Source organism: Mastacembelus armatus, chromosome 10, assembly GCF_900324485.2.
Source record: "Mastacembelus armatus chromosome 10, fMasArm1.2, whole genome shotgun sequence".
In the NCBI taxonomy this organism is placed as follows: domain Eukaryota; kingdom Metazoa; phylum Chordata; class Actinopteri; order Synbranchiformes; family Mastacembelidae; genus Mastacembelus; species Mastacembelus armatus.
The window spans coordinates 628655-642959 of NC_046642.1; the positions used below are offsets into that span (position 1 = coordinate 628655).

A 14305-nucleotide genomic window follows, 5' to 3' on the forward strand; every position below is an offset into this window, starting at 1 on the left:
GAGCCAGGGCAGGCTTGAAGCGGGAGCAAAAATAAAAAGTACCCCAATGAGGGTTATTACTTCAAAACCTTCATGTAGTGGGGGAAGTTAGAACAATATTAGAGGCAAACACTGCAGAAACTGTATGTGCTGGTTGTAATTAACATTCTTGTTGGCTTGATATAAGGTGTCTCTGGGAGGGTTTTACAAAAACAACATACCTGCTCATATTAGTCTCAATCATGTCTTTTCTGTTTTCATTGCATTTTATCTTAGTTTACTTGCACAGTGAACCAATCATGATGCAGAATCATGAGAGCCTCTGTACCATGTGCTATCATGATATGCTGTTGATGGGAGGAATTCAGGCTAATGCTTCTATCAGTCTGCATCTCTACAGTTGAATTGGCACAGGAACTAAAATATATTGTGCAAGAATCTGTGCATGAGCTACAACCAACGCTCAGCGTTCACCTATCTGTTATCTGTGTGGCTCATACTATAGAGGGTCACAGGAAGCTGGAGCCAATCCCAACTGTCACTGGGGTGAGTGGCAGGGTACACCTCACCTATAGAGAGATCACCTTTCTATCACTGGGCTGATGCTTACATGATGTTGTGTTAGTGTGACTGAACCAGACTTTTAAAATATCTGAAAACATTTTAGTCCAACTAAAATCATACTAAATTCCATCCATCCACCCATCATCTAGACCCCCTTAGTCCTAACCAGGGTCCCAGGGATCTGCTGGAGCCTATCCCAGCTCTCTTTGGGTGAAAGGCAGGGTCCACCCTGGACAGTGTCATAGTAAATTGAATTTCTCAAAGTTGGACTAACACACCCAGATAATGCGTTTGGGAGCAGGGCTACCTCTGCATGTAAACACCTGAGTTGGACACAAATAGGCGCTCTGCTCATGGTCCACAGTTCCCGCCCTGGGCTTTGACCCAGACCTCAAACAAAACGTGTAACAGAAGAAGTGGGTAATAAAGCAAACATGGTGTGTGCTAAATTGAGGCCCATGCATTTTTGGACAGATGAGGAAACAGTTGATGCTGTGCCACCTTAAGGAATTAAACAATTCCCTGTGACCGAATCCTTCAGTCAGTGTAATTAGACAGACCCGTCTGTTTAAAGAAAAATTAGGCACCAAACTCTCGGTGAGGTTTCTGGTGATATTTGCTTTTCAGCACAAAAACACATTCCTGTTGTCAGTTACCAACACTTTGATCATTGCATTGAAACAAAACATGCAATGCAGTTGACAGCTTTGTCTTCGGCTCCTGCCTCTCTCCCAACCCCAAATTCCCCCTCGCCTCAGTCAAAGGGAGTCTTTAACGAGCTGGACGCTTTGACATATTTGCCAAAAAGCAGCTGAGGAGTATGACAGGCCCTGCAGCCTGAGCCTGTTGCTTAACCTAAAAGCTGTTTGACACGTGGCGACAGTTTTCCTTTGACTGTCTGTCGATCTGGAGGTGATGGAGTGGAACATGAACCCTTAACGCTCTGCTCTGGGTTGGCTTGCTCTCACTGGTTGTGGGTGAGCACAAGGCTCCAGTTGGATGTTGTTTTTTTTCCAAATGGTTCATCATTCCAGTCGTTCTTCTGACCTTTCCCCCTCTCAGGTCGTCTCTTTTAAGATTACAGTTTAACAAATTACCATGGCACCAGTCAGCCCCAGGAGAAACACAAATCACTCAATTTTACACAAATCAAGTGTTCAAAACACAACATGGCTGTTAACACCCTTGGAAAAATACTTTTTCCATGTTTGACCTGCTGATAGCGATGTCAGTGTTGGATCCATAGAAATGAAGAAGAAGAAGAAATATGCACTTAGTTCAGAGCCGTCGCACAAGTAAACATGAAATTACGTATTGCACAAATGTAGGTCTTCCCAGGTTATTGCATTATAAGGTTTAGCCATTTGTGTCTCAAACTGGCACATGAGCATTTTAAAAAGTAAAGTGTAATAGTGTCACTTATTTGAACTATTGTGCTGTGTTATGAAAGTTAAAAATTGTTTTATTAATTTTATCCTTTTGTCACGGTGGTTTAGTGGTTAGCCCTGTTGCCTCACATCAAGAAGGTTCCTGGTTTGAAACCCATCAGGGGCCTTTCTGTGTGGAGTTTGCATGTTCTCCCTGTGCTTGTGTGGGTTTTCTCCAGGTACTCTGGTTTCCTCCCACAGTCCAAAAACATGTATGTCAGGTTGATTGGTGACTCTAAATTGCCCATAGGAGTGAGTGTGAGTGTGTGAGGTTGTTGGTCTCTATGTGGCCCTGTGATGGACTGGGGACCTGTCCAGGGTGGACCCCTGCCTTTCACCCAGAGAGAGCTGGGATAGGCTCCAGCTGATCCCTGGGACCCTGGTTAGGACTAAGGGGGTACAGATGATGGATGGATGGATGCTGTTCTGGTCATTATAATTCACCTCCTGGGATGTTTGTACACGTTTGCCCTGAGAGTCTGGGACAGCTCAGAAAGTAAAACTAACTTTTCTATGTTGGTGATAAAAAATGTGTCTTTCTTCTAATACTGAAAGTTTCCAGTGTTAGTTATTACCAGTATCACCAGTTTCCTCTGATAGTGCTTGGTGGATACGGGCTCTGTTCTATTTCTTATGCCTGTGGACAGAAATTGTTGTGTTTCCTCTTCGTGGATGTATTTATGCTTGTGTGATTGTTTCATATTGAAAAACAAAACTATAACTTATTGATTCTGAGGGACACAAACAAAAATCTGGCATCTATTTGTTGATGGTTTAAATTGCTGAGACATTTGGTTGCACTGTAATTCCATCGGCACAGAGGCGTCGGCCGTGTGAAGTGATGAGCAGTGTGGATTGGACAGGATGAGCTAGCGGCGGTGAGTTACATAAGGTGGACTTTAGCTTTCGCTTCCTCCAGGCTCTCCTGCTCTTTGCTGAGGTTCACCTGCTGCCAGTGGCTTCATGCCCACCTTCTGTTGGTGTTTATTTCAGGCCCAGACCTCCTCCCTTCTTTTCTCCTCTCTGTTCATCTGTCGCCTTCTTTCTTGCCCCTTCGGTATCTCTGCTCTGTCATCTCCTTACATTTCTTTCTTCATCACCATGTGTTCACGTTCACCATCCTCCTTTTTCATCACCACCTTGTCTTGAAATATTTCTCCTCTCCTCTAATGCTTCTTTCTTCATTTGGCCCGTCGCTATCAGGAAACTGATTTATATATAACGTATGTTTCCTAATGTATGATGTTGGTATTTTTACGTGCCTTTATATCTGTAGGAGGTGGAACGTCCATCTGTATTAGTTTTGTTATTATTGTCATTGTTTTGTCTTCCTGTTTTTTCTACTTACATATTGGAAATAAAATAAACAAACCAATGTTTTTTCCTCCCACAGGTGCTGTCACTCCTGCCTCTATCTTTGGGCCTGGAAACACTGGACATGGAGCCTTAGGGAAACTTCTGGTCACCGTCTGTTGCACCTTTAAAGGAACAGTGCATGGTTTTATAAAGCCATACTTCAGTACTTTAATGTCATTTTTAAATGTTTTAAGTTTTTAAAAATGTGCTTTCCTTAACAATCTTTTTGTTTTTTTAATTTTTGGTTCACCTAGAGGTTTCCCATAATGCCTTTGGGGCCCCTGGTGAAGCATAAATGTGCTGCTCTTACTGTACCTGTGAGCAGAGTATTAAACATCCCTTTCACGTTATATTCCTCTGTGGGAAACGCTGTCAATCTGACTCTCTGATTTTGGTTATTGGTGTCAGGATTAGATTCAGAATGAATTATTGATTTAAAATCAATCCCAATGTAATAAAGAAAAGGGGAGAGCTGTATTTGCTCAGTGACCTTTTCTTCTGCAACCAGACAACCGCCCATCATGTGATTGATGAAAACCATCTCAGTTCATCCTTAGACATTCTTCAATAGGCAGAGGAGATTAGAAACTGAAGATTGTTGTTAGGTGTAGTTCTTAGCTTAGTAGTTTTTAATACTTACTTAACCTCAAGACGTTAGCTGGTGTAGGTGACGTTGTCACTCACCACAGAAGAAATTGAGAATTGTATAATCTGTGTCTGCTGCCAACACCCAATAATGATCCTGACAATATTTAAGTCCAGCAGTTTGGTAAACAATCTGTGCATCTGGAAATTTGAGTGTGGAAAGATGTTATAGAAAAGTAAAATCAGCACTGATGTGGTGTTAAAATCAATATACAGCAAATGAAGCCTCTGCTGGTGTTTTCTGCAGGGCCTCCAAAGAATCAAGACAACATCTGGCATAAACATCAATGTGGCATAAAACCAGATTTTCCTCTCCTCGCTGCACGAATGGACTGCGTGCACAGCATCTTTGGCAGGTTTATGTGGCTCTCGATCAGACACAACAATCCCACCTTCGAGTTTCCCTCTGCTCAGTGGTAGAAGACACAAACCAGGAAGTGGTGTTACAACATAGTTTGTTCTTGGCCACAAAAGAAGAAAGTGACAAATGTTCAAGTTTTTGTCACTGACATTTATTGTACGTCTGTGCTGGACCTCTGCGATAATCTGATTTCATTAGTTATCAAATGTGACTTTGAGGTTTTGACACCTGTAGGCTACTGTTAGCTGTGCCACAGGTGTGTCCATGACTTTATAATTTCTTTGTCATGTAAATACGACAGAAATGACTTATTGTTATTGTTTATGCTTCAGCTGAGATACCACCCATTTAAACCTCTTTGTTTCTTGCTGCCCACAGTTATGGCCCAGGGCCATTGGTTCGATGGCTGCATGCAGTGAGTTTATTTATAGTGTTTACACAACAGCAGCACAAAGACTTCTGAGTGTCTGGTACAACTACAAACCACCACCACTAATTAGCAGTCTCCATTTGGCGGAGAGGTTCTGACGAAGCCCACGGTTAGTTACTGCTGAGTCACAGGTTACACCCAGACCGGTCAGTGGAGCAACACGCAAACTAGGACCAGCTTTGCTTCAGCTTGTGGTTAGTTAGAAGCTAATTAAAAGCTGAAACACATACATACTGTGTTTTTTTTAGAGCTGAAAGAATAAGTCTATTCCTTGGTTTAATCCATTTTTATTAAAAACAGACACTTTGCTGCCTTTCTTTGTGTGTCTTTGTAAACTACACTGTTGGTTGGACAAAGCAGCTTGAAGGTGACAAAGTTGACCTTTGTGCCATCGGTCAGCTATGGATTAGACACAGTAACTTTTGTTGTTGTTTTTTTTACACTTACATTTTGTATTTTGCAGTATTTTTCACAAATTGCCCTTGGATAGTATTTAGAAAGACAAATACACAGTTAACTTGGTGTGAAATGATGATCAGATGCCACACGGGGATTTTTTTTTTTAGCCACTTTGTCTTTTTGCTGAAGTTCTGCTGGTTGTCCATGGAGGCCCACAACGTTCAAGGTTCACAAAGTTGTTTTTCACGTCTGTTTGCTGTTATTTGTACTTTTCTCTTCAAAGACAGGTTTTCAGCACTCTATTAATTCTGCAACTTCCTTCTTTTCCATGAGGGTTGAAATATTTTGCATTGTGGATGTGTTGCAGCCAGAACCACAGTGTGAACACAGGGAAAAATGGCTTCCAGTAAATTCTGAATACAGGTGTCCTGCAGCTGATTAAAAAGTGACAACGATCCAGAGAAATTCTTAGTTTTTAAAATCTACTATAAACCACTTAAAGAAACATCTGCAGCTAATGGACCAGCCCTCACAGTCTCCTGTGTGTAACATCATTAAACGTCTGTGGGTAGAGCTTAGACATGCTTTGTGTGTGAGGCAGCATAAAAATGGCTTCCTTGAATAAGTAAAGGAAAAAGGCTCAGTTGCTGCAGAAAGTGCAATTTTTTGACATCTGGTTACTGAGTACCATCCCCAAACGTTCACTCTTTCATATTTTAAGCCTATGACAAATGAATTAGCAGTGTATTTAGGTTTAGAGAGACTAATTCTAATGTGTCTGTGCTGTAAGGATTGTGTTCTCACTTCAAAATGTGGAATTGGTTCAGGGGTGGCCAGATGTTTGCATATATATCTACTGTGATGGAGGGTTGTTTCATTTTGTGAGTCACGTTTGTTTTGAGGATAAAGTTGTGAATTCACTCAGATCAAATTTAACATATTGCAGAGAGATGTATAGCATCAACAGACCTCACACACACACACACACACACACACACACACGTGAGAAGCACAGTCCTGGATGAGGCCCAAAGGCCTGAGGGGAGCGGGGGTGGGGTGTGTGGCCAATCTGGGCATGGAAGGTGTGTGTGTGTGTCAGAGACAGAGGGAGGGACAGTGTGAGAAGTGGGTGGAGATGGATCCTGGGGGAGTGTGAGGTGTCTTGGCAGCACTTTGGTTCAGAGTCTTTGAAGCTGCTGAACTTAGTGGCACTTCAGGTCTCATGCGTTTTTACTGATCCTTTTCCTTTTCATGGATTTGACGCCACACAGCTATGGGACCACACGAGTGGTCGCTGTCCCGTCAGAGGATTTTTAAAGTTCCTGAAGTGTGAGGGGAGAAACGAGAGATATTTCTGGAGGAGTCACCTAACTAGACCTCAGGTAAGTTTTCCTCGCTCACCTTGCTGTTCCAGTCCACTGCTGTTTATTGTGCAGAAATATTTTACTAAACACTGAAGGTATAAAAACCATAGAAACACAGAAGAGCTAAACTTGTCTTGCATTAATCTAACAAATCCTGGCCAGTTACTAGGTTCCTGTACATTATGCTGCTTATACCATGTTCTAGGGGAGCATGAAACTGTTGACAACAAGATTTTAAAATTAAAGGGAGCCAATCAGTTACTACTCTATTTCAGAGAGAGGAAAAATGTGTGTGTGAGTGTGAGTTATGTAAAGCAATTGTAAACCTTTAGTTTTGACAGTTGAATGGGAGGAGACATCAAGAGCAGTAGTGGAGGCTCATGTCAAAGCTTGTTTGAAGCTTTGGCCAGTGACTCACTCTCTTCTCCTTATTTCTTCTGATTCCCTGCGTGTGCAGGGAAACTGGCCATTATTTGGCATCACTAGTGGCACATGTGTCCAGATGTTTTGACTCTCAGGTCAGCTGGTTGCTGAAAGTGTGAACACTGACTTTGCATAACACAGATTCAGTCATCAGTTAGATATTAGATCTAGATTAGATGCTTTTAAAGTTCATTATGCTGCAAAATGCTTCTATTATTTTTTCTATTTCTATCAAGGAAGCTGAGAAAACAGGCCTGTAGGATTAGACCGACTCAGTCTGAGCTTGGTGTACCTAATAAACTGACAGTAAAGGTGAACATTTGACCTGCAGGTTGTCTGCAGCTATATTGAATTATTTGAGTTTACTCTTTAATTTTAGGGTAAATAATTATTTTTAAATGCCATATCTCACAGGGCTGTATAATCTGGTAAAATAGGATTGAGAAAGTTTAGTTTTTCAGTCATATGTTTTCTGCAGAAATGCTGAAATATCACCGTTAAGCACCTGCAGACCTTTTTAAATGATCTGATGTGTAATTTACCAAAAGCCGAACCTCATTAATGATGGTGCTAATAACTTCCTGTTTGGAGTCGCTGAGATAAGACTTAGTTAGAAAGATGGATCCCAATTCCCACCATAAAGGAGGAAAGGGGTGTTATCCTTCTGCAATATGGCTGACCTTTTGGCCTGAGCATTTTACTGCCTGATTTACTGACTGACTGGACGCTGCAGAAAATCACCCAGGGAGGTAGTTTAATTAGCTATGGAACGACTGAAAATTAGGAGGAAATGAGGTGACACGAACCCAAATACAGGCACACTCCTAAAAACATACACCTGTACCCCCCTCCACCCAGTATTCACCCAGTACAGTCAAGTCCATAAGAACCGTTAGTCCACCTAACTGACTGAGCCCATGGACAGAGGCATTCCGGACCCTCCCTGTAATTATGGTGTTTACTGTGAAGTCTTGGGACCCTCTGGGTGTGTGTGGAGGGGCCAGTCTGTCTTGGAAAGGGACCCCCAACCCCTCCAGCCGACCTTCCACCTGACGTGTCCTGTTGCTGTAAACAGCCCTGAGAGTCGAGGCTCGGGCAGACGCAGCACAGTGACTTTATTATAAGGAGCATGTACTATAAATTTATTTATTTATTTTTTAAATATAATACCATTAGATAGTATATGAACACTGAATACTCCCATATGGTTTAATGTGTTATTGCTGGTATTCAGCTTTTCAAAATGTTTTACTTTTATGACCCCAGAAAATTTAAAGGGGTTAATATAAAGCTTCCCACGCTCACTTTAAATCTCATCCCCAGAACATTTCCGTGACTTCATGCAGAACTTTTATTGTCTCCCTGTGGTGGAGTACACCATGACTTTTACAGATGCCCTGACAGTTTTATTTCACTGTTGTAGAGCAGAGTTATCCAGCCTGTCTTTAAAGTCTAGATATATAACAGTTGTGGGCACTGGGTGTGCAGTGTGCTGCTTTCAGGGGAACTCATTTAACGGGACAAAAGAGTTATTTTTAATTACTGGAGTTATTATGCACACACACACTCCTATAGTGTCCTTCAGTGTCTCTGGTTCTATAGTGTGAGGGGGGTCACTTTAAAACTGTTTACAGTCTAACATTTTGTGGCAAAAGTGCATGTGAGATACAAACGGTGACTAAGTTGTAGATGAAGGTTTGTGTTCGACTGGATTTGGCAAAAACAGGCACATCCTTATCTGGTCATTTTATCCATAAAGACTCTCGAATGAGACCTTTTTCCGGATCGCTCGACCACAGATGTTTCCCTGCACTTCAACATGCATTGACTTTGTCAGAGCAGATTGACACAGAATGTAGTTCAACCGGCAACGTGAGGTATCTGAACTTTGCTGACATGAAGAAATAAGTCAAAGTTTACTGTCAAACCTCAAACATTTGATGCAGCTGTATTTAACTGTATTTGTACACAGCTCTCAGGGTCCACTTGTAGTCCTCTGTGGTCCTCACAGGGTTTCTGAGTTTCATCAGAGTCCTCTGTGGTCCTCACAGGGTTAACTACCTCCATACAAGAGCAGCACAAGGCTGTTGACTCATTCCAGTGTCACCACTCAGCTCCACGCAAAGCCCCCGTGTCCCAGCTCCATGCTGTGGGTGTGACAGAGGTTAGGTTGGAGGCCGCACCCTTCCCAACCCCTGAACTCTTCGAGACCGGGGGTTAGGATCATAACCTCAGCCTAAGATAATCCAGGAGCTCTGGTGTGAAAAGACTCTGCTGGAAAAGAGTTGCCTGTTCAAGGACCTTTATCAGTTTTCAGTGGTTTATCTGACGCCTTCAGAGACGAGTGTAGTCGTATGAAATGTAGGAACATCGTCCTGTGACTCATGCAGTACAACACAAAGACGTGAATGAGAACAGAAGAATGATCTTGACAGCTGACTGTAGCTGGGGGTCAAAGGTCAGAGTCATCGTGCACCGATCACAGTCGTGCAGGAAAAGTAATCAGCAGACGGAGCGAGGAGAGTTTATGATGATTGATGGTCAGTTCAGCCGAATAAATAGAAAGGCAGCACTTCAGTGAAATGCAATATGAAACAAAACTGACAGCTTAGTTACCTGGTCTTGATGATGATCACTGTCTGACCAAACTGGGAAATACACAGAAAGGTGTGTGTGTGTGTGTGTGTGTGTGTGCGTGTGTGTGTGTGCGTTCATTTGCAAGCCTCTCAGCTCGTCTGACCTTTTATTTTCAAAGCGCTGCAGTGTGTGTGTTGGTTGGCGGTTTACTTACTGCTCCAGTTTACTAATGTCAGTGTCTGCATAAGTGCGGTTCCGTGTTTGCACAAAATACTTGGTCTGGTGACATGAATTATTGCTGTTATGGAGGCAAATGAGCTGCGAGACACTAAAACATCGTGCTGTGAAAGTTCAGCGTTGGTGTGAATTCTGTGGGCAGGACTCTCACAGTAAATGCAGCTTTGATCGTCCCCTAATTCTTCCACCGAGATCAGTGTGGAAGTGAATTTCAAATGGAAAAATAGTTTTAATGTTAATCCCCAAGTACGTGTATACATGTAGTCCAACACAGGTTCACTGAAATCTCTCTGGATTTTCATCCTCCTCTCCCCCCAAAGCCAAAACAAAACTGAAGAGCACAAAATGATGCATGTGATCTTTTAAAGTGTGTTGGCCCTCAGCTCCTCCCTGAAGGGACAGGTAGGGAGGGACAACGACACCAGGATGTTAAGGACTCACAATATGCAGAGGATGAGACCAGATGTTCAGACAACAGCAGGTGATTCAAATATCTGCTGACAATTTCCACACACAGTCCAGGTACCATATGAGGATTAGAAGGGGTTTGATGTGCAGCTTCATAGACACCTTGAGGTTCCTAAAAACTGTAAATTGTGATTTATGTCTTTAACGTCTTTAATCTACTACTGTATATATACTTTAGCTGTGATGCCTTAAAAAGTATTAGCCCTTTACATTTGGTAGTTTGCTAAAGAGACATCACACCAGAGCTTTTTATCTGAATGGGAGCAGCTGCTAAAACACAATGTTGTAGAGCTTAATTGACAAAATTTGACATTTTTAGGTTATTTCACTGTGTGAATCTTAAAGTAGGAGCAAAATATCACTTGTGTTGTCTTCTGTTTTCCCACCATAAAACAAGAGCGAGCACTTAATGGACTGACACTGGGTAGAGCCTCCTCATCCATCATGGCTTAATGGTGCAGCTCAGGCTCATTACTGTGTCAGATTGTACCCAGGAACAGATTATATGTGATGTTTTTTATGGTTAAGGAGGAAATTGAAGTCTGCAATTATGCAAATGAGAGATGCAAAGAATCTGAAAGTAAGTTTAGTTTGAAGTGAAAGACAGTATGTTCAGAGTGACAGGGCCAGGACAGACTGATGAGGCTTTGAACATTTCATATCTCCTGTTTGTGTTGAACAGCAGGACATAAACCCTTAATACATTTTTAGTAGCTTCCTGTGATGCACTTGCAGCAGCTGTAAGGACAGTTTAAAGTATTTGTGAGCAGCAGCAACAATACATCAGTAATAATATTCTCTTTATACACATGTATTCATATTTACAGTTTAATAAACACGTCTGTTGGCATGTTGGACTGAAAGTATCTCACTTGACTGATTCTTAATCTCCACCACGACTTCCATCTGCATCTCTGTCTCCGTCAGCCGATGGAGTTTGTTCAGTTGTCACGTTGATTAAGTTGTTGTTGTTCTGTCGGCTGCTCCGGTTCGGGGCGGCCACAGCCGATCGCCTGAGCCGCATGGTTGATTTGGCACATGCTTGATGCCGGATGCCCGTCCTGACGCAACCCGCTGGTCTTCCGAGGTGGTCTTCTGTCCAAGTCCTGACCAGGCACGACCCTGCTTAGCTTCAGGCAGATTGAGCGCTCGTACTCGGGTGTGGCCGCATTAGACATAAAGACATTATGGATAAATATAATATCAGTTCTGCTGGAGCTTTAACCAGCCTGGTTATTGTGGAGAATGAAGTAGATAAATGAATTAGTGACTAATTATAATACAGCTTATTTAAAAAAGGTAAATATAAATAGTCTATTTACTAAACATATTTTATATGGATACAACTACATTGTATTTGAAAGTAATTGACTATATATAGTCTATATATTAGCATATTGACATAGCTTTTTACAGAAACATAATCAATACGTTACATCATCTAGTCCTTTGTCACTGAGGTGCCTATTAACGTTACAATGGTTCCTCAATCTGCCGTCTGGTTTTTTGCAGTTCCTTTGAAATGCCCACTTAGACCCATTGTGTTTCAGCAGCGCTCTCTCCTTTCTTTTGGAGAATGGGGGTGTAATCACTAAGAACCTTTGTGCAAACATATGGTGATATTTGCCTGTGTGCCACTGGGCCTGCTAGTGCTGAACACCCGGGCTTCACAAAACCACAGTATATGGATCTTGTCACAGAGGAAATGCAGCTGCAACAAAACATTATATTATTTTTACGTTACTTTCGGTTACTCCTTTGATTCATCTCATAGATTTTGCCTCCCAAATGCCCATCACAGGTCACCAAATATAAATTTTAACTATTGCAACAGAATTTAATTCACATATATGGAACAACAGCCTGATTTTAAAAATGCCATGCACCTGGTCTCATCCCTGACCTGATCATAACCATCTCCTACAGCAGACTGTGTGGAGCTGGTTAGACTTATGTCCTGCACGACAAATCAGCGTTTGCTCTTAAAGTGTTTTATTTGTACGTATTGGGCTGGAAACAAAAAAGAGCACGCAATATTTATTTATTACTCTATTAAGGTATATCCTGTAAATAAAATCTGTCAATCAACTGATTAAACAATCAACTACCAGCTGAAATTTAAATGATTTACCAAAAAATCCTTTTCTTGTGCTCTAAGGATAAAGTGCTGCTTGCCTTAGCCAGCTATGGGTGTGTATGAGATTTCAGCATTGTTTCTGTCAGTGCACTGTCCCATTCAGGTGCAGTAATGACGAGGAGGGAAAATGCTGCAGATACTCCTCTGCCTGTAACGGGACCCACAGGGCTGGTGGTGAAATGTGAGCCAGGAAGCTGGAGTTAAACATGTGGCTGCAGGTTGATACCTGGAACACACACCAGGAGGGAAGTGTGTGTGTGTGTGTGTGTGTGTGTGTGGGTGTGTGGCGGCAATAGTGGCCTGTGGTTTCTGTGCTGTCCATGTTTGGATGCAAACATGAGCGTTTCAGTGTCAATCTGACTTTAATGACACCTGAGATATTGAGTGGGTTTTTGACAGAATCATAAAAACTTTTCAACAGGAGCTTCACAGCCACGTTGAGTTGCCCAGACACCGTCACCTGTATGACTGACGTGACTTGTCAGAAAGTCAACTGTTTAGTTCACCAGATAGACGTTATGATGCACAGCTCAGTTTTTATACGATGCAGGTGTAGTAAGTCCAGTAACATGGAAAACATTGAATTTCCACAGTGCAGTCATGTCTCTGCATGAATGCATGAGTATTAATGAATGGGAGAAAAGTGCTGCTGGTTTGTGGGATTCGTTCTCTGTCAGGATTCAAATGGAATTCCTTAGATCAGCGTGTTTTTCCAGAGTATAATCCATCCTAATCTAGTACCTTCATTTTAGCCTTATGGGAAACAAAGAGTATATTTATATTTGTATTTTAACTGTGATGTTTAAACAGTGGTCAGTGTGTCCACTAACAAAGAGCCCTGGTCACCATTTTCAAAAAGACAAATGTTTTCAGGTTTTTAATTTTAATACCTGTGATTAGTTTCTTTGTGATTTGGTTGAATTACATTTGTTTATACACTGAGACCTGCAATATAAAAAGTACTTTGTTGATATTTTAGTCCACAAAGAAAAACCCTCGAGTACCACAGTGGTCTAAAAAAAGGACCTTACCATAGACTAAACTATACGAAGCCTGTAATAATTCCAGCTCACAGATGTACAAGATGAAAAACATGACAGACTGGACAATTACAAGCTTCCTTAAATCAAACAACACTGTTGTAAATCTGATTATCTGCCGCCAAGTGAATGCAGATAAAATCAGCCTCCACTCAAGCTTCCAGTACCAGTTGACCCGAGACACAGACCTGTCATTTGACTATCTTCAAAAACCATAGAAATGGAAAGATTATGTTCAGAACTATGTGGAACAAAACGTCCAGACTCCAGGCCTCTGTTTGTGTAACAATGAGTACAAAGGGTTTAGATTTTCTTTCATGAAGAAGCTTAAATTTTGTGACAGGAGAAAAAAGTGACAGAGATCTTTCATGCTCTCATCTCAGAAATGCATTTGTGCCCTGCAGGTTGTTCTGTGCACGTTTCCCTTCAGAGCCTCCTCGACAGCCAATGCAGAACTGAAAGTGTTTGTTCTGCCCCCCAGTTCTCCCTGCTGTCAATGTGCACATTTTAGTTCCCATAGAAGGGTTACATCCTTTGTTAGGGCTGAAATTCAGTTTCCTCAAAAACACAATCAGCCTTGTGATGTATTAAAACTCTTACATTTCATTTACTATATTTACTATCTTCTTTTTTCTCACCTGTATTTGACGTTATGTTTTGTCAGCCTATCAGTCCAAAAATAAATAATTAAATTGGCTCTCATATATAACAAAAAGCTGCAAATCATTTCAAGGTTTTCACGCCCCCCATATCGTTTCTTATATGATATATAATACGACTTTTCCCATGTGTCACTCGTGACTCCTCTCCTTGTCCTTTTCACTGTTACTTTGCAGGTCAACAAGCTTCACCTGCATGCAGGGAAGCCAAGGAATGCAAGTTGAAGTCAAAGTAATAA

At 41.7% G+C, this 14305-nt stretch overlaps 1 protein-coding gene across 1 annotated transcript in view; it reads left to right on the forward strand.

Moving 5' to 3' along the window:
• Positions 1-6350: 6350 nt before the first annotated feature.
• fat2 (FAT atypical cadherin 2) overlaps positions 6351-14305 on the forward strand; it is a 69754-nt gene continuing 61799 nt past the window's right edge. The window contains exon 1 of the mRNA XM_026331163.1: positions 6351-6543. The gene's annotated coding sequence lies outside the window, so the exon portion shown is untranslated. The remainder of the gene's footprint in view (positions 6544-14305) is intronic.